At 58.7% G+C, this 25627-nt stretch overlaps 1 protein-coding gene across 1 annotated transcript in view; it reads left to right on the top strand.

The window, feature by feature from the left end:
* Window positions 1-20066: 20066 nt before the first annotated feature.
* COL6A3 (collagen type VI alpha 3 chain) overlaps window positions 20067-25627 on the top strand; it is an 83195-nt gene continuing 77634 nt past the window's right edge. Inside the window, exon 1 of the mRNA XM_062193863.1 lies at window positions 20067-20249. The gene's annotated coding sequence lies outside the window, so the exon portion shown is untranslated. The remainder of the gene's footprint in view (window positions 20250-25627) is intronic.

Here is a 25627-nt window from a genome sequence, read left to right as displayed (position 1 = left end):
AGGAGCGGGTGGGCTCAGAGACGGGAGAGCTCGTGTTCTGTCTGCAGGGGAGTGTGGGGTCACCCCCACGCGTGGGAGTGACAACACAGGGGACGCAGTGGCATCCCTGCAGTGTCTGGGGTGCCAAGGATGGACGACAGAGGAGGCCGTCGTTGGAGATGATGGGAGAGGACGTGCCAGGAAGAGAAAGCTGGGAGGGCTACATGCTTCCTGTGCTACCTGCTAGAACATTCTGTGGCCTTCAAGTCTCATCTGCTGTGGGGGGCTTCTCGTGCACCATAGGGAAAGTGGGCTCTCAGCTGAGCGGCTGGTTCCAGGCCCCCTGGCTGTCACTGGGAGAGTGGTGTCCACAGTCCAAGTCCCCAACCCCACCCTCTGCAGGAAGGCATCCTGTCGCCCGTCTGGTCTCACCTGGTCCCCAAAGCCCCCAGCTTTAGGAACTGCTGCTTCTGCTTGTCTCTCTGGATTTGCCTTTTTGAACGTCTCTTATACATGGACTCACAGAACGTGTGCTCTCCACAGCCTGCCTCCTGCCACTTCGCACGGGGTTTCCAAGGTCTGTCCAGGCCGCAGCTGCACCAGTACGTCACCGTTTCCATGGGCATTGGGTTGTCCATCCACAGTTGGTTTACCTGTGTGTCAGGCACTGGGCATTTGGGCTGCTCTTATCTCATCGTGCTGCTAGGAACACGGGTGCACATGGGTGAGGACACGCGTTTCTGACTGTGGGGGTCTGGGGAGCAGAACTGCTGATCCCAGCGGGGTCCATGTTCAACCCTCTGAGGACATCCAAACTGCGGCCTGAAGTGGCCGCACCATTTCACGGCCCCACGCCGAGGGAATGAGGTGCCTGCTCTTACCAAGACGTGTGACACCCGCGTCCTCTGGTGGATGCACAGTGCTGCCCCCGTGGGTCCGGTTTGTCTTTCCTTGATGGTCGACCCTGTTGGGCGTTGTTAGTGCCCATTGTCCCCTGACAGGTCACGTGCGTGTCTTCTTTAGAGAACCGTCTACTCAGGCGCTTTGCCTTGTAAATAATTGGATTGCCTTTTCGTTACCGACCTGTAGGAGTTCATGCTGTATTCTAGGTGAAGTCCCTTCTCAGATAATTTGCAAATATTTCCTCCCAGGCTGTGGGGTGTTTCTCATTTTTTTTAAGTACCTTCTGAAATCCAGCAGTTTTAAAATTTGATGAAATCAAACTTATTTATCTTTTGTTGCTTTTTGGGCTGTCATATCTAAGTAACCATTGATAATCTAAGAATGTATAGATTATCCTTGTTTTTATTTACTAAGCACGTTATAGTTTGAGCTCTCACATGTATGTCTTTGATTTTGGGTCAATTTTTAAGATGATGGGATGAGATCTGTCCCTTCGGGGGTGGACCCAGTCGTCCCAGCCCTGGTGACTGAGGGAACCATTCTTGCTGAAAACCAGTGCAAAGGTGTTTTTATCAGCTGAACATAGACGTGCGGGTCGGTTTCTAGGCCCTGCTCCATCGACCTCATTAATCTACTTGCCTACGCTTATCAGTCTCGCACTATTTTGAGTGCTGTTCCTCTGTATTAATTTTTTTTGACAGGCAGAGTGGACAGTGAGAGAGAGAGAGACAGAGAGAAAGGTCTTCCTTTGTCCATTGGTTCACCCCCAAAGTGGCCGCTATGGCTGGTGTGTTGCGGCCGGCTCGCTGCGCTGATCAGAAGCCAGGAGCCAGGTGCTTCTCCTGGTCTCCCATGCAGGTGCAGGGCCCAAGCACTTGGGCCATCCTCCACTGCACTCCCGGGCCACAGCAGCGAGCTGGCCTGGAAGAGAAGCAACCGAGACAGAATCTGGTGCCCCAACCGGGACTAGAACCCGGGGTGCAGGCACTGCAGGCGGAGGATTAGCCTAGTGAGCTGCGGCGCTGGCCCCTCTGTATTAATTTTTTTAGAATTATTTATTTTTTTAAAGATTTATTCATTTATTTGAAAGTCAGAGTTACACACAGAGAGAAGGAGAGGCAGAGAAAGAGAGAGAGAGGTCGTCTATCCACTGGTTCACTTGGCCACAACAGCCTGAACTGTGCTGATCTGGAGCCAGGAGCCAGGAGCCAGGAGCCAGGAGCTTCTTCCAGGTCTCCCGCATGAATTCAGGGGCCCAAGGGCTTGGGTCATCTTCTGTTGCTTTCCCAGGTGCATTAGCAGGGAGTTGGATCAGAAGTAGAGCAGCCAGGGCATGAACCAGTACCCATATTAATTGCTGGCACTGCAGGCCACAGCTTTACCAGCTACACCACAGTGCCAGCCCCTGCCGAAGTCTTTGCCCATCTTCCCCACTTGGGAGGGTGTGCAGGGCTCAGCGGCCTGGGTTCAAGTCTCAGCTCTACCACCTGCTGAAGGGTGGTGTGGGAAATCTTGTAACTGCTCCAGGCTTCAGTTTCTTGTCCATGGGTGGCCATCACGGTGTCATAGTCCTGTGGGGTTGTTGGGAGGGGGCGTGAGGCATGTGGTGCTGTGAGCATTGGGCTGCACTTGGTGTTGGTCACTGTCACTCGAGGTGGCAGGGCCCTTGCACAGTGCTCCCAGCCCATGGCAGAGGAAGTCCCCAGGCTTTGGGGTCCTCTTCCCTAGACCAAGCCCCGGTGCAGGGGCTCAGAGACTGGAGGAGCAGCCGAGAGGTTGAACTCGTTCAATTTTATCAGCAGCGACAGCAGCCTGTTTTGACTTTGTGGCTGCTATATATATTTGTGAAAATGAGAAATTAAATCAGAAGCGACCTGCACTGTGTTGTGACCTGTGGACTGGAGGCAGCGTCATTACTTGGTTAAAGTTTAGGTGAGCCGGAACTCCTGGACCCCTGCAAACTGATGCTGACCCTTAAACGTCACTAGCTACGCCCACCTTCCCAGGATGCACCTGTCACAGCCGGGACCAGTGAGCATGCTAAGAAGCCCACCCTGTTTGCCTATCCAGCTGTGGTACCACCTCCTCCCCTAAAAACAGAGGCGGGTGTGGGGTGCGCTCTCTCTCTGCTACAGAAGGCGCCTGGGGGAGCCTGCCCTGCTCTGGACGCACCTCCCCCACCATGGGTACCGTCTCCAGCTTTGCTCTGCTCCCTGGCACGTGGGCAGCTCCTGGGGTCACTCCCGTTGGTCTGCCCCTATGGGGCGGCTCGGGAATGGACGTTCATCCCCTCACTGCTACGTCTACTCTGTTCCTGTTTGCACACGGCACCAGTCTCCCATCACCATGTCTATCTCCACAGGAGGCAGGAACCTGGATTAAAGATAATACATTCTCCGTCCTCGTAAGGTTCTTCGGAGACTCGCCAGTGATACGCGAGGTACTACGGTGGATAACTTCTAGTGAGTCAGTGTTTTTGGTAGAACTCCTCCAGAACTCAACCCAGATTCTGGGGTGCAGGTTAAAACTCAGGTGTGGGGTGGGGTCCTGAGGAGGGTGAGACTGGACGTGTTTTAGGGGAAGGGAGGGCATGGCCAGGCAAGGCGGTCACAGCCTGTCCTCTCTGAACTTCCGGGGCGTGCACGCGTTCTAATCGCACTGCCGCCCTCATCTACCCGTCCGTCCTGCTGTGATAGAAAAAGTCCCCCAGCGGCAGCTCCCAGCGTTTGGCACTGACTTCTCTGCATTCTACAAGAGCGAGGTTGGAGATCGCCTGCAGCCGTCCTGTGGGTCCTGTGGCCGGAGAAGCAGCTCCTGTTTGGGAGACGCTGGTTTTGTGGCCGGAAGGGGAGACAGCGAGAGCTGCAGAAAGCTGTGATGTGATTTTTTTACAAGGGGACTTCAGACAGCGTTTATTCTGGTACAAGATATTTTAAAATCCAGGCACATTTCCATAAGATGCATTTTATGACTTTTTGAAGACCCCTTACATGCATGAATCATGCAAGTTTTGAAGTACCCCGGTGTTATCACATCATCTTCCACCAGCCCGAGCCAGTCGCGTGATGGAGGGTGACGGTGGGGTGGAGGATTGAGATCAGTAGTGGCTGGGGGGATGCATCTCCCACTGGGGTACAGGAGGAAGGCAGAGGCACCGTCGCGGTCCCCACAGCCTGGTGGGGCTCCACTCTTCCTGAGAATCAGGGTGGAGCTTCCGGCTGACTTTGCAGGTGCGTGGCCATTCACCACACAGCATCGCTGTGATTCGTGCAGGGCCTACTGCTTACCAGGGTTTGTGAAAGAGTGAAAGAATCATAGGATGCAGGTGTGGTCGAGGTGATCCTGTGTCATGTGCTGTTTTATGCGTGTTGTCTCATGTATTTTAAAAACAAAACCTGGAGGTCGGCAGTGCAGTGAGTTCCACTGCTGCCTGTGACACTGGCATCCAATATGGGCGGTGGTTCGAGTCCCGGCTGCTCCACTTCCGATCCAGCTCTCTGCTATGTTCTGGGAAAGCAACAGAAGATGCCCCAAGTCCTTGGGCCCCTGCACCCTCGTGGGAGACCCGGATGAAGCTCCTGGCTCCTAGATTTGGCCTGACCCAGCCCTGATCATTGCAACCATTTGGGGAGTGAACCACTGGATGGTTTCTCTCTGTAACTCTGGCTTTCACATAAATAAATAAATAAATGTCTTTAAAAAACAAAAACATACATAAAACACAAAAGCTGCAGTGAATTTCATTGACAAAATCTGGCGTCTTTGGGGAACAACTCGAAGTTATTTTTCAGACTTCTCTTTGCAGAAAAACATCCCTGCAGTGTAGACTGGCGGTTCATTCAGAAGGGATGAGAAGCCGATATTTACAGACATGTTTAGAAGTTTCTGGAACCCTTCCTTCAATAAGCTCTTTGTCTGAGAAGAATGATTAAAAGCACTTTTTTTTGTAGGCAGCAGGGCGTGGCGCAGTTGATATGTTCAGTACATGTCTGTGTTGGGAATGATGTAGGAACAGCACGGGTCTCCCTGGCATGCAAAGACACACCCCATGTAGTAACCCCCCCACCCCAGGACATCCCCACAATAACCAAGGATGAGGCTCACCCGTTGGTTTGTGACAAGGTTGGAATCTGCTGCAGAAAACACAGTATGTTTCTTTTTTTTTTTTGTTTTGAGTATTTGTTAATTTGAAAGGCAGAGTTACAGAGAGAATGAGAGACAGAGGGAAAGAGAGAGAGCAAAAGAGAAACTTGGTTCGAGTCCCAGCTGCTCCACTTCTGATCCAGCTCTCTGCTATGGCCTGGGAAAGCAGTGGAGGATGACCCAAGTGCTTGGGCCCCTGCACCCAGATGAGAGACTTGGAGGAAGCTCCTGGCTCCTGGTTTCCACCTGGCCCAGCCCTGGTCATTGCAGCCATCTGGGGAGTGACCCAGCAGATGGAAGACCTCTCTCTCTCTCTGCCTCTCCTCTCTCTGTGTAACTCTGACTTTCAAATAAATAAATAAATCTTAAAAAAAAAAACAAAGCTAAGAGCAGAACCTCCGTGTGACCCAGCCGTCCCTCTATGGGGCATTTACCGCAGAGAAATGAAATCATGTGTCAAAGAGGTGTCTGTCCCCGTGTGCTCATTGCAACACCACTACTCCCAGTGGCCAAGACACAGGTGCCCACCAACAGGCGAGTGGGTAAGGAAACGCGGTGGATACAGACGGAACACTACTCGGCCGTAGAAAGAGCAGACTGCTGTCCTTTGCAGGAAGTGGGACAGGTGACATCAGCCAGATACCGCGTGTGTGCAGAGTTTCAGACCCAGGAGATCCCTGGAGCTGGGAGGGAATCTGGATGGTGGGCGCTAGGAGTCAGTGAAGGGCTCGCTTCCAGGGTCGCACAGCACGGTGGGGTGGGCGTGGCTCACCCTGACCTCACTTACATCTTAGGAGAAAGTAGAAGAAGCACGCTCCACGCCTCCAGTCTTACAATCAAGCCACAGACAGGGAAATATCCATGGCCGGGATTTGGTCAGCGCACAGCGTGCGTGTGTTCCAAGGTCGCACGGAGTCCGTCCACACATACAAGTGTTGTCAAAAAATCCATACAAAGCTGTCCGTTTTCCCTGGCCTGCAGAGACCGCACCGCACAGGAGTGCATGAGAACAGTGGGTGCTCCACGCAGGCTCTCCGCGCTTCAGCGTCAGCAGGGCGGCGCTTTGGACCGGGGAGTCCAGACACAAGCTCGCTGGGTTCCCGCTCCACGTCCCCTCTGGGGCTGTCCTGGGGGCACTGTGGACCTCGGCGAGTGCCAGCGCTTTCCGCTTTGCTTTCTTTTAAATCATGAGCATAGACGGCTGTGTGCATGCAAGCTCCTGCCTGGAAGTTGTAAGCTTCCAGCCAGGAACTCCATTTCTCCAGACAGACACAGCGACTTCGGGCAGATCAACTGGTGCTGTTGCTAGGGACCCCACCCTTCCATCACCTTCAGAAAACTTGGAAGCTGAACGTTAATTGGGAGCAACATTATTTGACTTTTATTCCGAGACTATTTTACTTTCTTTTTAAAAAGGGATTTCCTCTTCCCTCCCTCCCTCCCTCCCTCTCTCCCTCCCTTCCTCCCTCCCTCTCTCTCTCCCTCCCTCCCTCTATCTCTCCCTCCCTCTCTCCCTCCCTCTCTCCCTCTCTCCCTCCCTCTCTCTCTCCCTCTCTCTCTCTCTTTTCCTTGGCAGTAAGCCTGCTGGCCAAGTCTAATGAAGATAGTACACCTGACAGACTACGTGGACGTCTTAGGCAAGACCTGAAAGCCAAAAGGGATTTTTTGTAAATGAGTCAAAAATCCACAGCTCTCTGTCCACCCTCCCCTAAACCATCTTCACTATTTTCTAAAAAAAAAAAAAAAAGATTTATTTTGTTTATCTGAAAGGCAGAGTTACAGAGAAAGAGGGAGAAACAGAGCTTTTTCCATCTGTTGGTTCAGTCCCCAAATGACCGCAGTGGCCAAGGTTGGACCAGGTTGAACCCAGGAGCCAGGAACTCCATCTGGGTCTCCCAAGTGGGTGGCAGGGGTCCAAGGACTTGGGCCATCTTCTACTGCTTCCCCAGGCCATAGCAGAGAGCTGGATCAGAAGTGGAGCAGCCGGGTCTCGAACTGGTGCCCATATGGGATGCCGGCACTGCAGGTGGCAGCTTTACCTGCTATGCCACAGCGCTGGCCCCTCCTCCAACTGTCTTTTAAAAAGAGACAGTTTCCATCTTTAAAAAAATCATTTGTTTCTGTATGAGAATGAGTGAACGTGTGTGTGTGTGTGTGTGTGTGTGAGAGAGAGAGAGAGAGAGAGAGAGAGAATATGAATGAACTCTGACTCACTGGTTCACTGCCTAGGAGCCTTCAATGGCTGGGGCTGGGCCAGGCTGAAGCTGGGAGCCGGGACCTCCATCCGGGCCTCCCAGCTGGGTGCTAGGAACCCAACAACTAGATCCCTGAGGGCTGCGCCTGGGCTCCGCGTCAGAGGGAAGCTGGAATCCGGCAGCAGAGGCCGCATCAAAGCCAGGCCTCCGAGGCGGGGCGGGGGTCCTAACCCACAGCCTGGCCACTGGGCCACACGCTGCGCCTGGGTGGACTCTGCGCGAGGAGACGCCTGACGACTTTGCGAGTTCCGCCCCGGGGGTCTTTGCCGACTTTTACCTCTGATTGGCAGCTGCTCTGGTGGAGAAATCTGGGCTTCTTCCCACCCCCGAGGCCCCGCCCCACGGTCGGGCTTTTCTCACGCCCGATCCCTGGTATAAACCCTCCGCGGTCCGGCTTTGAACCTCCTGTGCGCGGTTCACCTCTCGCTCAGGCGTCCTGGTGGGGATTCCTCGGTCACGCTTTCACTGTGCGAGCGGAAGGCGCTCCCAGCGCTGGGGCATTTTCTCAGATTTCGTCATTTCCTCCCTGTTATTGTGTTATTTTCCATGTCACTTCCGTCTCGTCTATGCTAGCCCTCCTGGACGAGCGTCTAAATTTCTGGTCTTTCCTGGTTTATTATCTCTATCTTTTAAAAAAAGATTTCTTTATCTTGTTTGAAAGGCAGAATGACAGAGACAGAGAGACCGAGGGATCTTCTATCTGCTGGTTCACTCCCCAGCTGTCTGCCACAGTCGGTGCTGAGCCAGGCCAAAGCTGGGAGCCAGGGACCAGGAGCTCCATCCAGGTCCCCCACGTGGGTGTCAGTGTCCGGGCTGAGCCAGGCCAAAGCTGGGAGCCAGGGACCAGGAGCTCCATCCGGTCTCCCGTGTGGGTGTCTGTGTCAGGGCTGAGACAGGCCAAAGCTGGGAGCCAGGGACCAGGAGCTCCATCCGGGTCTCCCACGTGGGTGTCAGGGCTGAGCCAGGCCAAAGCCAGGAGCCAGGGACCAGGAGCTCCATCCGGGTCCCCCACGTGGGTGTCAGGGCTGAGCCAGGCCAAAGCCGGGAGCCAGGGACCAGGAGCTCCATCCAGGTCTCCCACGTGGGTGTCAGTGTCCGCGCTGAGCCAGGCCAAAGCTGGGAGCCAGGGACCAGGAGCTCCATCCGGGTCTCCCACGTGGGTGTCAGGGCTGAGCCAGGCCAAAGCCGGGAGCCAGGGACCAGGAGCTCCATCCGGGTCTCCCACGTGGGTGTCAGGGCTGAGCCAGGCCAAAGCTGGGAGCCAGGGACCAGGAGCTCCATCCGGGTCCCCCACGTGGGTGTCAGGGCTGAGCCAGGCCAAAGCCGGGAGCCAGGGACCAGGAGCTCCATCCAGGTCTCCCACGTGGGTGTCAGTGTCCGCGCTGAGCCAGGCCAAAGCCGGGAGCCAGGGACCAGGAGCTCCATCCGGGTCTCCCACGTGGGTGTCAGGGCTGAGCCAGGCCAAAGCCGGGAGCCAGGGACCAGGAGCTCCATCCGGGTCTCCCACGTGGGTGTCAGGGCTGAGCCAGGCCAAAGCTGGGAGCCAGGGACCAGGAGCTCCATCCAGGTCCCCCACGTGGGTGTCCGGGCTGAGCCAGGCCAAAGCCGGGAGCCAGGGACCAGGAGCTCCATCCGGGTCTCCCACGTGGGTGTCAGGGCTGAGCCAGGCCAAAGCCAGGAGCCAAGGACCAGGAGCTCCATCCGGGTCTCCCACGTGGGTGTCAGGGCTGAGCCAGGCCAAAGCCGGGAGCCAGGGACCAGGAGCTCCATCCGGGTCTCCCACGTGGGTGTCAGGGCTGAGCCAGGCCAAAGCCAGGAGCCAGGGACCAGGAGCTCCATCCGGGTCTCCCATGTGGGTGTCAGGGCCATCATGTTGCTTCCCCGGCAACTTCAGAGCAGCCAGGACTCGCACCGGCACTCTGACATGGGTGTGGGCGTCCCAGGCAGTGAGTGGCTTATGCACTGTGCCACAGGCGCCACCCCTGTTAACTGCCTTTGATTCTTTGTTACACTTTCTCAGGGGTTCTCACGCTAACAGTCCAAGGAGCTCTGTTGGTTCTGGTTTAGTTACGGTATTCTTAGTCCCTGGAAGCGTCTTACTCTGTCCGTGTTCTCATACAAAGGCGACGTCCTTGTTCCCTGCGTGCAGCGTCCTGTCTCGGATCCCGGGGATCATTCATGATCCCTCTGCAGAAACACTTCTCTTCTCCTGGGTTCTTTATTTTCCCCAAGTCCCTCGCTTTATTCCTCCTTCTCATTTATTTATTTATTTGAAAGTCAGAGTTACACACAGAGAGAAGGAGAGGCAGAGAGAGAGAGAGAGAGAGAGAGAGAGGTCTCCTATCTGCTAGTTCACTCCCCAAATGGCCGCAATGGCCGGAGCTGCGCCGATCTGAAGCCTGGAGCCAGGAGCTTCTTTCAGGTTTCCCATACGGGTGCAGAGGCCCAAGCACTTGGACCATCTTCAACTGCTTTCCCAGGCCATAGCAGAGAGCTGGATCAGAAGTGGAGCAGTCGGGACTCGAACTGGTGCCTATATGGGATGCTGGCACTGCAGGCGGCGGCTTTATCCACTACGCCACAGCGCCAGCCTCAACGTTCTTTCTTCTTTATTCCTGTGGTTGACGTGTCTGGTGGCCACTCAGGAATTTCCGTAGGGGGCTCGATTGATGGTTCCTGTGTAAGCCGAGGCACTCGGACGCGAGTTGGAAGCTTTAGAGTTGGGATGCGTTGTTCCCCCTGGGGGGAGCCAGGGCCCAGGCCATTTCTTCATGAAGGGTTCCCCCTTCTGCTGGGACAGTGTTGTGGGTTTAGCTGTGTCTCCCTGCGAGGGCAGACTGGGCCTTAACCCCCAGTTCTCAGAATGTGACCTCACTTGGAAATAGGGTTGCTGCAGAGTTAACTACCCGGGGCACGCTGGGGCCGGGTGAGCCTGTGGGAAGGTGGAGGCTCAGGGAAGCCCTGAGGAGACGCGGGGAGAGGGGGTGCAGCCGCCACGGGCGGGGAACGCCTGGAGCCCCAGAAGCTGGGGGAGCGAGGAGGGGCCCTCCCCCGCCTGCCTCTCGGTGTCCGGCTTCGGCCCTGGGACAGCGAGAGCACCTGTTCCAGCACCCGGGGGGAGGGGCGCCCTGTGTGTGGCCCGCGGTGGGGGCGCCCTAGCAGACATGAGGGAGGCGGAGGCGAGAGCTGCCTGCAGCTCCCGTGGGGTGCACCGGCGTCGGGATGTGGAGGGGAGCCCCCCTCTGCGGCACGGCCGTACCTCTCCCCTCCTCCACTCCCATCTCACTGGGCCCTCTGCAGTGCCAGGGTCCCTGGGCCTGCAGCTTCTCCCGTTTGATTGTTCTGGAGATGAACGGTGGGCCGAGCAGCTGGCTCTCCTCCCGACTCCCAGCCCCGGCGCTGTCAGCCTGCGCTCTCCGCCCCTAAGTCTGTGTACCCCATTGCAGCCACAGGTCACAGCGGCTGGAAATTCCCCCAGGAGGATGCGAGGGCGCCCTCTTCTGGCCTCGCCACGCGTGTGCTCGGGCCTCGGACGGGGCCTCTCCCAGCGCAGCCTAAGACCCTGGGAGGTGGAGGCTTCCTTCCACAAGGCCTCTTGGCCGCCTCCACACAAGGGACCCCTCAGTGGACGTGCACTGAGCACAGAGCAGCGATGGACTGAGGTGCCTTGACGCTGACACGAGGCGGCGTCGGCTCCAGGCCTAAGAAAGGATCAGCCCTGAGGCTGGGTTGCTTGGAGAGGAGGGACCCACCCTTCCTCTGCAGTGGAAATTTGTATTTCCAACTCAAGAAACGACTCGGAACTCGGCCTGCCGCTCGGCGCTATAATTACAAAACCACGCCTGCCCGAGTTCCCATCGACGGCCGGGCCGGTTGGGCCCGTTCACCTTTGGGTCTGACGCCCTCAGAGCTGAGCAGCTGGGCGTGCCTTGCAGCTCACCAGATTCTAGGAAGAATGTGGTATTTTTAACCGGTTTTCCTAGAGCTGTTTCGGCGCTGACGCATTTCTCTGCTCAATGCAGTCTCCTGTCCAGCTCCCCTCGGGGGGGGGGCTGCCTCCTGTACCCCTCGTCCTCCCCAGAGTCACTCATTCTAGACGCGCATGGGGGCCTTGCCCAGCCTTGTCTACAAGGATGTGTGTTGTTTCAAGGGGCATCTCGGGTACCGGAAGTCAAAGCCCTGGGTCTGGCTGAGTGGACGCTGTCATGGACGTGTGACACCTGTTCACGTATCGGGCTTTTGTACCAGGCCATGACCAACAGGTCTCTCCCTGCCTGTTCTGATGAGAAAAATGGTTTCTCAAGGCAACTCATGACGGCCCGTCTACCGCGGCAGAGGGACTGGTGGGGCGACCTGGGGTTCCAGGGCGTCTTCCGGAGGAGTGGGCTCTCTGGACAGTGTCGCCAGAGCACCAGGTGCAGCTTCTTCCCCGTGAGTCAGGGGCCTCACTCGGATGGCGTAGCAGGCGCAGCATCTCTGGCAGATATCACCAAAGGGAGCGGGGGGTGCCCGGCGGCCGGCCCAGCCCCTGGGCCGTCTGTGCCCCCGCAGTCCCCAGGAGTTTCTCCCTCTGTCCCTGTCCACCTCTCTGCTTCACTCCCCCGGCTGGCATCCTCCAAACAGCGGCAAATATGGCAGCTCCTGGTCTCATCTCAGGGAGGGCCAGGGCCGGCCGGCTGGAGGCACAAGCTGGAAACCGAGAAAGGGCTCTGCCTGGGCCGCCTACGCCCTGTGCCCATCCCTGGGTGCCCGGTGGAGGTGATGCTGGAGGTCCTGCAGGAATATGGCCGCTCTCGTTTGTACCACTGATGCAGGGGGGTGGGTATGGGCGATTCCCCAAATAAGGGACGTGCTGGTCCAGACACGGCCCCGCCACGGGTCCGCCACGGCTCTCACTGTTTTCCCCAGAGCTGTGGGGTCTCGATGGTTCCCAGGGAACTGTCCTTTGGTTGTCGACTCTCAGAAATGACTGAAACGGTTTTCACCGTGCAGCAGAATGAAGGGCGGGATACGGCCATCGACACGTGACATGCGACACGTGACACATGTGTACAAAGGCTTGTGGGCGGGGCGAGGCAGTGGGTCCCTGAGATTGGCGGGGGTGGATCTACAGGGGCAGAGTGGGGGGACGGCAGACTGGGAGGGAAGGCGGCAGGTGGTTGACGCTGGATTGCACCCTAGGTTGCCAAATGGCTGCCACTCACGCTGGGGACGAGGAAGCTGAGCCTTGGGAAGCTTTGCTGACCCCCCCTCCCCACCCCAGGGCTGTGGCTGCTTGGGAGCAAAGACGGCAGGGGGGCCTCGTGCCCAGACAGGCAGTCAGCACTGCCCGGGAGGAGGGGGACCACCCGCCTGTGCGGCCAGGGGAGACCCCAGGTCCTGCTCACTGGCGGGGCCACAGTCCTTTCTTGAAACAGTGGAGGCGACTCTCAGGGCCGCCTTGAATCTCACGCGTGCCTCTTCCATGGGGTGAGCCCCGAGCCGGGCCTCCCAGCGGGCAAACTGACAAGCAGAGCTGCTGATGTGGCCGCCTGCTGCGCGCTGGGTGCCGGGCTCAGCCTTCCCCGGAACCTGACTTTTGTTTTGCAGGGAGAAAGGCATACTCATCTCCTGTTCTTTCTCAGTCTTTCCTGAGCCTCGCAAGCGCGGGCGAGAATGCACGGGGTCGTCCACACGGGCGCAGGGGCTCCACGCTTCCTTGGCCAAGGAACGCTGCTCCGGGATCATTTCGATAGGACGCGCCCTCGGACCGAGTGCCCCTGCTCCGAACCTGCCCCCATCGCACCCCAGGAAGATGCCACCGTTTGCCGGTGACCTTGTGAGGGGTAGCATGAGGCTTACGGTGATGCTCATCTCTTGTTTTAGGAAGATCAGGTGTGGCGTGCTGAGCTGGGCTTCCTCCTGGCCTCTCCATAGAGCCATCGTCTTCATATCCACCCGGATTTGCTCCATCTGCCGGTGCTTCTGGTGTTGAGCCGTGTCCGTGGGGCTCAGGGGGTGAGGTGCTGGCAGCCCCCTACTCTCTTGGTGCCTGTCAGCAACATCTCTTTCCTTTGTAAAGAGAAATTTATTGTTTTGTAAATTTTCATTTGTTTATTGAGAAGGAGAGAGAGGGGGAGGGAGGGAGGGAGGAGGAGGAGGAGGAAGAAGAGGGGGAGGAGGAGGAGGAGGAGGAGGAAGAAGAAGAAGAAGAAGAAGAAGAAGAAGAAGAAGAAGAAGAAGAAGAAGAAGAAGAAGAAGAAGAAGAAAGAGAGGGAGGGAGGGAGGGAGGGAGAGAGATCTTTTATCTGCTGGTTTACTACCCAAATCCTGCAACAGTCAGGGCTGGGCCAGGCCGAAGCTGGGAACTCAATCCAGGTCTCCAACGTTGGTGACAGGGACGCAGCCGCTTGGGCCCCCACTCCTGCCTCCCAGGTGTGCATTAACCAGGAGCATAGCTGGGACTGAACTCGGGGACTCTGGTGTGAGAGGCAGGTGTCTAAATCACTTCTGTACCAAACACTGCCTTAGGGTTCCCACCAGCTCCCCAGTGTCCCCCTCCGCTGACCCTGCCTGCCATCCCAGGGCCCCTGAGAGCTGATTAGCCGTGTTATCTGCATTTCCTTCTCTTTCAGTGGGGACTTACCTGTTGAAGCAAAATAAAGAAATGGTATTTGAGGAGAAATAACACCACATTTCTTTTAAGAGTGAATTCAGGGGCGGGCGCTGTGGCGTAGCGGGTAAAGCCACTACCTGCAGCATCAGCATTCCATATGGGAGCGCGTTCAAGTCCCAGCTGCTCCACTTCTGATCCAGCTCTCTGCTATGACCTGGGAAAGCAGTAGAAGATGGCCCAAGTGCTTGGGCTCCTGTACCTGCATGGGAGACCCGGAAGAAGCTCCTGGCTCCTGGCTTCAGATGGGCCCGTCTCTGCCACTGCAGCCATTTGGGGAGTGACCCAGCGGATGGAAGACCTCTCTCTCTCTCTCTCTGCCTCTGTAACTCTGACTTTATTTGCAATTCACTTGGACAGTCTATCTGTAAGCTCGGCTCTTGCGCAGCTAGTTTTCTGTGCACTGCAAACACCAGGTGGGATTTCTCAGAAGAAATGACGAGAGAGAAGTACAAGAGGAACCAGACAGGGACCGACGTTTTAGGAGGACAAACTCTGCAGAAAACCCGTCTGTGGCTGCGCTAGGCGTGGCTGAGTCCTGAGCTGCACCTGCTGGCCCACTGCGTCTCCTGCTGGGGGTTAACCGAGTGCCGTATCGCAGCTACCGGCCCACGGGGCCTCGTCCTACCCCCTTTGCGTCGGTCACATGAGGATTAGAGCATCGATGGTTAGAACTGAGCCGATGGGATGCACCTGCACTTGCCCAGGAATTCTCTTACTGGTTGGGAGCAGAGGGGGTTCCCTGCTGGGGAAGCGATGGGAGAGGCTTTGAGCCTCAGGACTTAACAGCACCGGCCCTGTCCCAGTGTGGAAGGTGAGGAGGCAGGAAGCTGCACCGGGAGACCAAGTTTAGGGCTGAGGGGCTGCAGCCAGTGTTGTGGGCGCTCGTGGGATACCCAAGGAAGTCAGTGTCAGAGAGCGGGCTTTGTTTGGGCTCCTGGTTCTGGGGGTGGCCTTCTTGCTGGCAGAGCCCTGGGCCATGCCGGGCGTGGATGGCAGGAAACGGGAAGTGTGGCACACGTGTGTCCTGTGGTCTCTCTCATGTTCTAAACCCAGCAGGCCTCCGTCGCGGGGGCTCCAGCGATGACCTCGTCTACCCTGCATCACCTCCCCAAGACCCCGCCTCCGAGTTGCCGCTCAGGAAGCTGCAGGGGACGCAGCTGCACTCTGGCTCCCCAGGGAGTTGGGGGGGCAGGGCACCCTCCACAGCCACCTGGGCAGGGGGACGCAGCCCCGCCGCTGCCTCTGCCTCACGATGTCCCTCCCAGGAGCCGATGACGGGACGGGACTGGGATTCTGAGCACCCACCATCCATCGCCTTCTGCTGCCTCTTAGCACCCAAGAGGCTAGAGTCCCACGCCGCCCGTCCGGCCACTCTGGGGCTGTCTGTCCCCTGGAAGCCGAGCCTGGGGTGGTGGCCGGTGTGGAGGTAGAGCTCCCAGGGGAGACAGCGAGGGGTGGGGCAGGGGGAGGAGGGCAGCAGAAGAAGCCACGTGGGGTGGGCTCTGGGGAAGCCCCCCTGATCCCAGGGTGAAGCACGCAGAGTGTTGTCTGGCCTGGAGACAATGCTCATAGTGTGGCTTCTGTGGCAGCCAGTCCCAGGCTGTGGGCTGGCCCCGGGCTGTGGTTGGTGCCAGGCTGTGGCTGGTCCTGGGCTGTGGCTGGTCCCGGGCTGTGGACTGGCCCTGGGCTGTGGCTGGTCCTGGGCTGTGGCTGGTCCCAGGCTGTGGACTGGCCCCGGGCTGTGGGCTGGCCCCGGGCTGTGGGCTGGCCCCGGGATGTGGCTGGTCCCAGGCTGTGGACTGGCCCTGGGCTGTGGCTGGTCCCAGGCTGTGGCTGGTCCTGGGCTGTGGCTGGTCCTGGGCTGTGGCTGGTCCCGGGCTGTGGACTGGCCCTGGGCTGTGGCTGGTCCTGGGCTGTGGCTGGTCCCAGGCTGTGGACTGGCCCCGGGCTGTGGGCTGGCCCCGGGATGTGGCTGGTCCCGGGCTGTGGCTGGTCCTGGGCTGTGGCTGGCCCCGGGCTGTGGCTGGTCCTGGGCTGTGGGATGATCCCAGGCTGTGGCTGGTCCTGGGCTGTGGCTGGTCCCGGGCTGTGGCTGGTCCTGGGCTGTGGCTGGCCCCGGGCTGTGGCTGGTCCTGGGCTGTGGGATGATCCCAGGCTGTGGCTGGTCCTGGGCTGTGGCTGGTCCCAGGCTGTGGCTGGTCCCGGGCTGTGGCTGGTCCCGGGCTGTGGCTGGTCCTGGGCTGTGGCTGGCCCCGGGCTGTGGCTGGCCCCGGGCTGTGGCTGGTCCCGGGCTGTGGCTGGTCCTGGGCTGTGGCTGGCCCCGGGCTGTGGCTGGCCCCGGGCTGTGGCTGGTCCCAGGCTGTGGGCTGGTCCCGGGCTGTGGGCCGGCCCCGGGAGAGCGGGAGCCTCCTTGCTGCGTCTCCGGCTGCCCCACACCCAGCGCTCACCACAGTAGACTCCTCCTGAGTCAGGAGCTTGGGGCCGGCGTGGTGGGGTCTCCTACTCAGGCCTCGGACGGCTGTGTTCCCTTCTGAGACCCCGGGGTCTCTGGCGGCTCCGGCAGCTGTTGGCGGGGTCCAGAGCCTCGTGGCTGTGGGGCTGAGCTCCCTGCTTCCTGGGCTGTCGGTCAAGCAGTTGTCGGTCCGTGGGGGCGCCCGTGTCATCTCGCTGTGTGGGCTCTCGTGATGCGGCAGTGGCTCAGTAGCTTGGGCTGCGGACAGACTGACTTCCGAGCTACAGACGCTTTCCCAGCCTGCACAGGGCCGGGGGCTGGGAGCCCGAGAGCAAAGGCTGGAGGTCTCGGCGCCTGGCGAGTGCTGGTTCCTGGGTCGCAGGCAGCGCCCTCTTCCCGTGTCCCTGTGTGCTGGGAGGGTGAGGGCTCTCTCGCCGGCTTCTTTTATAAGCACCTCAATCCCACCGCTGACCCGATCACGCCAAAGGCCCAACCCCCTAACCCATCACCCTGGGGGTGAGGGTCTCCACGTGGGACTGCTGTGGGCAGCAGAGCCAACAGGAGGAACTTGAGCAGTGTTAGTGGCCTGACTGTCCACCCTGCGGTGGCTCAGGTGCCCTGTCCAAGAGTGTCCCTCCCTCACCCTCGGCCAGAGGCTAGGTTCAGGTTCCTCCTGCGATAGAGAGGGGGTTTTTCCAGGGCCTGGCTCACGGGGGTCGCCTTGGAATCCTGGCTCCACGCACCCCACGGTGTCCCCAGAGGAGCGGCTCCCAGGGAGAGGATGAGGGAGTGAACTCCCTTGGAGGGCACCTGGGAGAGGCCCCTGCAGCAGCGCCCAGCCACACCTGGCCACAGATGTGGCAGCGAGGTCTCTGTGCCAGGGCCACCCCCACACCCCGCCGTGCTCCTGAGTGGGTTTTCAGCTTCTGGAAAGGATGGGAAGGTGATGGGAAGAGGTGCTGCGGGCTGGTTCAGCCCAGCGGTTGTGGGCCCTGCAGGCAGCTCCACATTCCGAGAGCGAACGCTGCCCAAGGTTTCCTCCCAGGACGAGGTGGTGGTGGGGGGAGCACGGGTTTAAGAGTGAATATGGGCTGGTGCCGTGGCTCAACAGGCTAATCCTCTGCCTTGTGGCACTGGCACACCGGGTTCTAGTCCTGGTCAGGGCACCGGATTCTGTCCCGGTTGCTCCTCTTCCAGGCCAGCTCTCTGCTGTGGCTCGGGAGTGCAGTGGAGGATGGCCCAAGTGCTTGGGCCCTGCACCCGCATGGGAGACCAGGAGAAGCACCTGGCTCCTGGCTTCGGATCAGCGTGGTGTGCTGGCCGCAGCGCGCCTGTCACGGCGGCCATTGGAAGGTGAACCAACGGCAAAGGAAGACCTTTCTCTCTGTCTCTCTCTCTCACTGTCCACTCTGCCTGTCAAAAAAAAAAAAAAAATTGACTATGGAGGGCTTGAGAACTAGGAAACAAGATTCTCTCTCTGGGCGGCACAAGGGGAGTCTACTGACACTTCCGGAAGTTTCTGGAGCCACAGGCGGTGTTGGAAGCAGGCTGGATGATCCGTGATTAGTGACAGCTGGATAGGCAGGGGTATGGTTGCTTAGTGAGTGGGGTTTTCGGAATTTCTTTAAGTTTGGTTCTAAATGATTAGCCACCCTTGCCATCTATAATAGTGACTTGTGAGACCCCTTGTATTGTCCCTGAAATAAGGAACCACGGGGTGGGAGCAGGTGCATGGGGCTGGTCCACTCACGCCCCATGAGTGAGCTGCCTGGCAGTGGGCAGGGCGCCGAGAGGCACTGCTGTCCCTGTGCTGGGCCCATGGACGCTGGCCGAGGGAGTGGCTGTGAGCGCCCTAGCACCCAGCAGAGGTGGGCAGGAGGGAGAAGCCGACACCCATGCCTGGACGCTCCTCTTCCCACACATCCCCAGGGCAGTGGGGTTCTGGAGCCCGCGCCTCTGCTTGAATCTCCCTCATGTGGCCGTGGTGTGGGGGCCAGACCTGCACCCCGGGGTGAGTGGGGATGAGGGAGCGGGCCTTCTCTCGGACTGGAACACACTGTCCACGGAGAGACGCTCGCGGTCCCTTCTCTCTTCCGACTTGGCTTTGCGCGGATCTCGGAGTCAGAATGTCCTGTGGGTCACACTTGGGGTTTGGGATTAACCGCTGCTCACCTAAGCCACTGCGGGGAGAGCAACAGCAAGCCTGGGGGATGTCCAAGGCCAGGCTTCCCATCTGAGCTCAGCCGCCAGCCCAGGTGGGGCAAAGACGACGTGGCGTACGCCGAGCATTGTTGTCCTCGCCTGTCAAATGGGACATGATTTTGCCTAACAGAAGGGGGCAGATACCTATGGAAAAGAGCTTAGGATGGGCCGGCGCCGTGGCTCATTAGTCTAATACTCTGCCTGTGGTGCTGGCACACGGGGTTCTAGTCCCGGTCGGGGCGCCGGATTCTGTCCCTGTTGCTCCTCTTCCAGTCCAGCTCTCTGCTGTGGCCCGCGAGTGCAGTGGAGGATGGCCCAAGTGCTTGGGCCCTGCACCCCATGGGAGACCAGGAGAAGCACCTGGCTCTGGGCTTCGGATCAGCGTGGTGCGCTGGCTGCAGCGGCCATTGGGGAGTGAACCAAGGGAAAAGGAAGACCTTTCTCTCTGTCTCTCTTTCACTGTCCACTTTGCCTGTTAAAAAAAAAAAAACAAACAAACAAAAAAAAACCCTTAGGATGGTTGATGTCTGTCTGTAACAGTGTTCGGTAGGAATACAAGTTCTTCCTTGAGAATTTTCTTAACCTCTGAGCAAGGAACCCATTCTCACCCACCTCGCGTGAGCCTCGCAGTCAGAATCATTATACAGAGAACTTAAAAAAAATGCAGTCAGGCTGGCGCCGCGGCTCACTAGGCTAATCCTCCGCCTAGCAGCGCCGGCACAGCAGGTTCTAGTCCTGGTCGGGACACCGATCCTGTCCTGGTTGCCCCTCTTCCAGGCCAGCTCTCTGCTGTGGCCAGGGAGTGCAGTGGAGGATGGCCCAAGTCCTTGGGCCCTGCACCCCATGGGAGACCAGGAGAAGCACCTGGCTCCTGGCTTCGGATCAGCATGATGCGGCGGCCATTGGAGGGTGAACCAACGGCAAAAAGGAAGACCTTTCTCTCTGTCTCCCTCTCTCACTGTCCACTCTGACTGTCAAAAAAAAAAAAAATGCAGTCTCCTTTTTGTGTGCTTTTTCAGTGGCAAACAGCGCCGGAGTGGGAAGGCCAGGCTGGTCCATTGCTGGTTTTCTATTTGAAAGGGGAGATTAATAGGAGAAGTCTCAATTCAGAAACTTCAAGAAGCGGAGAGTGTGGTGAGGGTGGAGGGGGGATTGCATTTCCTGTTTTCCCTTGCGATGGTGCAGGCCAACACGGCGAAAACCATGGAGACCCACGGAGAAATTCCAAAATCCGTCTGCCCGGCCCGAAAGGTGACGCGTGGAAGTGGAGGGTTTGTCTCGGGGGCTGGGGCTTGCAGGGTGAAGCCAGCGTTCACGGGGTGACATCAGGCTGCGAGGGAGGCCAGCGGCGGGAGAGCCAGGAGTCTGGTTTCCATTTACAGTTGGGTCCGTCCCGCGGTGGGGAGGAGGAGGAAGGGTGGGAGGAGGGGGAGGAGGAGGAGGAGCCGGAGGGAGCCCTGACTGTATCCCTGGACCCACTCCAGTGCCGAGCTCAGTCTTGTGGGCTGCAGCCTCCGTGAGGGCTGCGGGAGGAGTCGCCTCCGGAGTCCCCGACGTGGGAGGAGAAGGCCACGGGCAGCGAGCGGGAACAGGATGCGCCCTGGTCCAGCATAACGGATCTCGAAGCCCGGGGACATAGCCGTCTTGGGGTTTGCTCAGGGTAAGTGCGGGTCCTCCAGGGGCTCCCCGGCTTTGCGGGCAGGGGCAACACGCCGCTCCTGGGTGGCTTGGTGGCTCTGCGGGCACTGTGCTCAACTCACTCGCTGGCTGTGCGTGTCTCAGGTCTGGGAGAGGCTGTGGGGTTTTCCTTCTCCCCGGGGGGTGGCCGGGTTTCCTCAACTCAAGGCCGTAGCTGGGTTCCAGCCGGGTTCCAGCCCCGCGTGCGCCCTGTTTGTCTCGGCTCCGATTTGTCTGTGGTTGTCGCCACCTTCCCAAGTGCAGCCGGGGCTGTGTTTGCAGAACCGGCTTTGCCCAGAGGTTCGGAGCCAGCCGTGGAGCGGCTCCCCTGTGGGGTGCTCCCTGCCCTGTCCGAGAGGAACCCCAGTGGATTTTGTGCCCTCGCACGGCAGGGGAGACGCTGACGCCTGGGCTCAGGGCCAAATGCGGAGTTCCTCGGTCATGGCCATCAGGGCTCCGTCTTTTCAGGAATCTGAAGTCCCTGTTGGACACTTTGCCCGTGGGGATTGCTGAGAGGAGCTGCAGGGTTCAGAGGGCGAGGAGGCACTGGGGGTTGGGCTGTGTGCCCAGGGGATATGGCAGGGCTCCTGGGACCCCAAGCCGGCCGCCATGGCCCAGAAGTGACCGCTGCCAAGCCGGGAGGCCACAGGGCTGCCCCCTGGCCGGGTGGATGCAGGGTGGGGCTCGGGTCCTCTCTTTTGCCCGGGATGGAAATTGCTGGCTGATTGTGGCCCATTTCAGGAGCTTACAGTTAGAGGATCGACTGGGATTGAGACAGGGGTGGGGTCCCTGGAATGGTTCCAAGGAGCCTTGGGTGTGGTTGGAGAAAAAGTAGCATTTCACAAAGGGCCCACAGAGAGACTTAGAGGCTGGCGTGGACCCCGAGAATGGATTCTGAGTGCAGAGGAGTATCCTAACCCCTTCCCTGACGTGGGGACACTGGACGCCGACCTCTGCCAACCAGCTCCTGTCCCTGCACGCGGCAGGCTGCAGGGGAGACCCGCAGGCTCCCAGAGCCCGTTGGAGAGATTAGTCTCAGCCTGGGGCCCCCACTTCCAGGGGACCCCTCCTCACTGCAAAGCACTGGACAGAAATGGCTGTAAAACCCGGTTGTGTGGGGGAGCTGCCGGACTAGAGATAAGGAAGAGATTCTTGGTTGGGAGCCCCTATGCAGCGGCTTTGGGTTTTGATGTGAGGCCCCAGAGGTCCCGAGAAGTTAAATTACTGAACAGTGGCACCGAGGTGGCCACAGGACCCCTCACCACCACAGGGCAGCCGCAGCCCGGGTGAGCCCAGCCGGGGAGGGCCCCCGGCTCATTTACACCTCACCTCGGAAGGAAGGTGAGTGCCCAGAAGAGACTGTGGCTGAGTCTGCAGCAACCCCCGAGCTATTTAAAAACACCTAGCCCAGGGCGCCGGTGCTCCCCCACCCCCGCACAGATGGAGCCGGCAGCGCTGTCACCGTGCCTTGGGCACGCATGGGGATGATCCCACTGCACCCTGTGAACATGTACACATAGCGCGTGCTGGTAACGCGGGACTGGGGTGATGCGGATCTTCCAACTGCTGGGGAGAGAGGGGAGGCGGCACCGGCTAGGCCAGGAATGCCGGGGTGGGCACCCCTCATCCGGGCCCTCTCAGAGGGACCTGAGCTTTGCGTCAGTGCCGTGTGGGCTCGTTGCTTGGGGTGAAGGTGTTGGCGTGGGGAAAACCAGGGTGGAGGAATGGTCACACGTCTGGACAGCTTGTTGGTGTGGGCCAGAGCTGTGTTCCTCTGAGATGAAGCGGTCCCTTTTCCTCACTCAGGAAAAAAAAAGCAAGAAGCCACTAAGCTGGCCGTGGGTGGGGAAGAGGACCTGGACCCCGAGGCAGGGTGGTGAAGTGTGGCTCTCCTGGGCTCCCCCATCTGGGGCTGGAGGGTGTGGCCACAGCTGGAAGCTGCTGGAATGTCCTCCTTGGCCTGGGGTTTCCTGCTCGGGAGGGTGTGCCCCCCCCCTCCGACCCCAGGCTCCCAGGCGGCCGGCTGGGCAGCAGCTGTCCCCTGCTGGGGTCCCCACGGCATTTGTGATGTTGCTTCCCGTGGTGATTTTACACTTTGGAACTTAACACATCCCTGAGGGAAACTCAGAAGCCCTTCTATGCCACTGCTCACTGAGGATTTGTGGTCCAAATGAGGCTTTGAATCCTCCTGGTTTGGGGCGTGGAGCTCGAGATAGGCCCCCCTCCCCCACTCTGGGAGGGGGTAGGGCGTTTATGCCACCGTGTTTGTCCTGCTCCTGGACAAGGCGTGGTCTTTCCCAGGGCTGGGGGGGGGGGGTCCTCTGTCACCGCCGTCTTTGATGTGAAATTCCTCACTCAGCATTTAAAATTCACGGCTGGACACCGAGTCTGTCTGTCCTGTGAGGTTTAGCAGAATGGTGGGCTTGGAATCAGCTTTTGTCACTGTCTTTTAGAAGACACCGGCAATCTGGTGTCTTTGGGCAGGAGGGCTGGTGGTGTCTCCCTCTGGGTGAGCCGCTGTGCACAGTGACCCGTGGGGGTGAGATCCCATGGTGTCCTGGCTGGGGCAGGCAGGCGGGAGAAGCCCACTGCTGCTGCATGCCTGGCCGGCGACTCCGGGGTGGCCTGCGTTGAAACGAAAACACAAAACCCTACAGGGAGCTCGAGCTACAGAGAGGAGAGCCCAGGGGTTGGAGCTTTAAAGCAGGGGCGCCCTAGAAGGCACGAGGGGATGGGGGCCGGCTCTCCCCGTCCCGTGTCCAGGAGTCTGTCTCCACCGTGCAGCTCGGGCACAAGCCTGTTTATTCCTGAAATACAGGAACCGGCTGGCCGCTCCAGCCGGGGAAGGAGCGTCTCACTCTCAGGGCACACCCGTGTCCCGGCTTTGCCAAGAGGGGGTCTCTTTAAGAATCCACTCTCTCCATTTTTAATGCCTTCCGGCTTCTCAGGTCAATTTGCAAATGGGGAGTCAGCAATGCCCTGCCGAACAGCCTTTCTGCAAGTGTAGTTTGGTTTCCTTCCTCCAGAGGGCAGCATACCCTCTGCGCACCAGACCGCTCTCCCAGGGCGGGGTTCCTGGCTCTGCAGGCCAGGCGGGATGCTCAGAGCTGTGGTCAACCTTAGGACTGACCTAGAGGTTGGCGCTTCTAGTGGCTATTCTTTCGAAGGTGGCCCTTGACGGCATCTGAAGCGGACATAAATTTGGAGTTTTGATTTTCTCCTACGCTCAGATGTGAGTGTATGGAGAAAAAACAGTCAGGCGTCTGGAGGAAGCATTCGCACTCGGGGCCATGACCAGGGCGTTAAACAAATGTGGACTCGTGAAGGAAGCGCCTTACCCGCATCTGAGTGCAAAGGTTTAAGAGCGCAGCCAGTGCCTGTGGACCGAAGCCCGTTTGTGTCTCCACGCCAGGCTGTGTCCACGCTGAAATTTTGAATTTTAGAACTGGGAGGGTTGTCAAGATGAACCCACCCTGGATCCCCAAACTGGTCACGCAGGGACCAGCGTTGTGGGGCAGTGGGTTAAGCTGCAGCGTGAGACACTGGCATCCCATACGGGCGCCGGTTCAAGTCCCCACTGCTTCACTTCCAATTCAGTCCCGGCTAATGGCCTGGGGAAGCAGCGGAAGTGGCCCCCATGTCTGGGCCCCTGCACCCAGGGGGAGACTCAGATGAAGCTCCTGGCTTTGGCCTGGCCCAGCCGTGGCTGTCGGGGCCGTTTTGGGAGTGAACCAGCGGATGGCAGCTCGCTTGCTCTCTGTCTCTCCCTCTAACTCTGCCTTTCAAATAAGTAAGGAAATCTTAGGACTTGCACACAAACTACAATTAAGAATGTTCCATTTGTATGGTTGTTAGTAAGAAGGCGTTGTGGATCCTCTGACTCTGAATAGCCCAAGGCAGCTGCTGTGAGGACGGTTCCAGCTCAGAGCAAAAACCTTGGCTTGCAGTGAGTGGTCTGTGCGTCGTCACTGTCCTCCGAGCTTAGCGAGCCCCTGTGCTCCACGGAGGGAGCGCCGCAGCCCTGCTCTCTGGCTCCTGCAGTTCATGGAGAGGGGCTGAAAGATAAGTTTCCAGGGTGCGGAAGTTCCCTGAGGTCCGGCACAGGCAGGGCCTTCCGTATCGTGAACATCGGTCTGCATTTTGGGATGAGCTTCCGGGAGTGTCTGCAGATGGGATGGCTGTTTGAGAACTTGAAATACCAGACGGTTCTTGCCCCGGTGGCTGCTTCTCCACACCCCGCGCACTGGGGCTCGGGAAGCTGCATTCCTGATCGGAGGCCACGCGCTGGCAGGAGCAGCAACACCAGCGCTTTCTGAGGGCTCTGCCTGCGCCCGACGCGTGCGGCGGGTGGATGTTGGGACCCGGGGCGTGGCGGGGGAGAAGGGCCCTCTTCTCGTTTTCCTGTCTTCTTTAGAGTTGCATCTTTTAAGTTAGCAGAGGAGTGTAACTGTTGTTAAAAAATCTGGAAAGAAAAAGGGAAGAGAAATTAAAAAAAAAAAAAAGTACAAGACGTTCTGCCAACCCCCCTCCCAAAGGCAAATTGTTAGTGCTCGGTAGAGGTCTGACTGCACGGCGCACAGCGCGGTCCGGCTGCTCCCCTGAGTCTAAGACCCAGGGACTACGGAGAAACGCTGTGAGGTGGGAGAACCGGAGAAAGGACAATGGGGGATGTTTTTGTCACCCCGCCCCAGGGAGCCCCATGCATTCAATGTCCATGGACCCAGAGCCTTGGGAATCGGCCTCTGGAAGGGAGAACTGGATGGGTTTAATTGCAAAATTGAAGACTGAACAGCTGCTGGAGCTGACTCAGGTCTCGGGGAGACCATTCCAGGAAACTGGTTTCTCCCCTCTGGAATCCTCATTAGTTGATTCAGCAGACCGGTGCTGGCGCTCGGAGCTGCAGCCAGCTCAGCTCGCCCCACGGATTCACGCTCGGGGGCTCCCTTGCTCTAATGTGGGTGCTGGAAAGCCCAGCACCATTGCCGCCTAGGGTACCGTGGAAGAGGGACGTCTTGGGACCGTTGCCTGTTTGAGCGTGGGGGCAATTGATTGCTTGGCTTTATTTTTTTTTCTTATCAAAGGTTTATTTATTTATTTCTAAGTCAGAGTTATGGAGAGAGAGGGAGATCTTCCATCCGCTGGTTCATTCCCCAAATGGTTGCAATGGCCACAGTTGGGCCAGACCGAAAGCAAGACCTGGGAGCTTCGTTCTGGTCTCCCCTGTGGGTGGCAGGGCCCAAGCACTTGGGCCATCTTCTGCTGCTTGCCCAGGCCATTATCAGGAAGCTGGCTTGGAAGTGGAGCAGCTGGGATTCAAACCAGCGCTCGTATGGAATGCCAGACTCACAGGCGGTGGCTCAA

Source organism: Lepus europaeus, chromosome 1 (assembly GCF_033115175.1).
Source record: "Lepus europaeus isolate LE1 chromosome 1, mLepTim1.pri, whole genome shotgun sequence".
In the NCBI taxonomy this organism is placed as follows: domain Eukaryota; kingdom Metazoa; phylum Chordata; class Mammalia; order Lagomorpha; family Leporidae; genus Lepus; species Lepus europaeus.
Note: the sequence above shows the minus strand (reverse complement) of the source record. Positions and strands in the feature narration are given on the sequence as shown.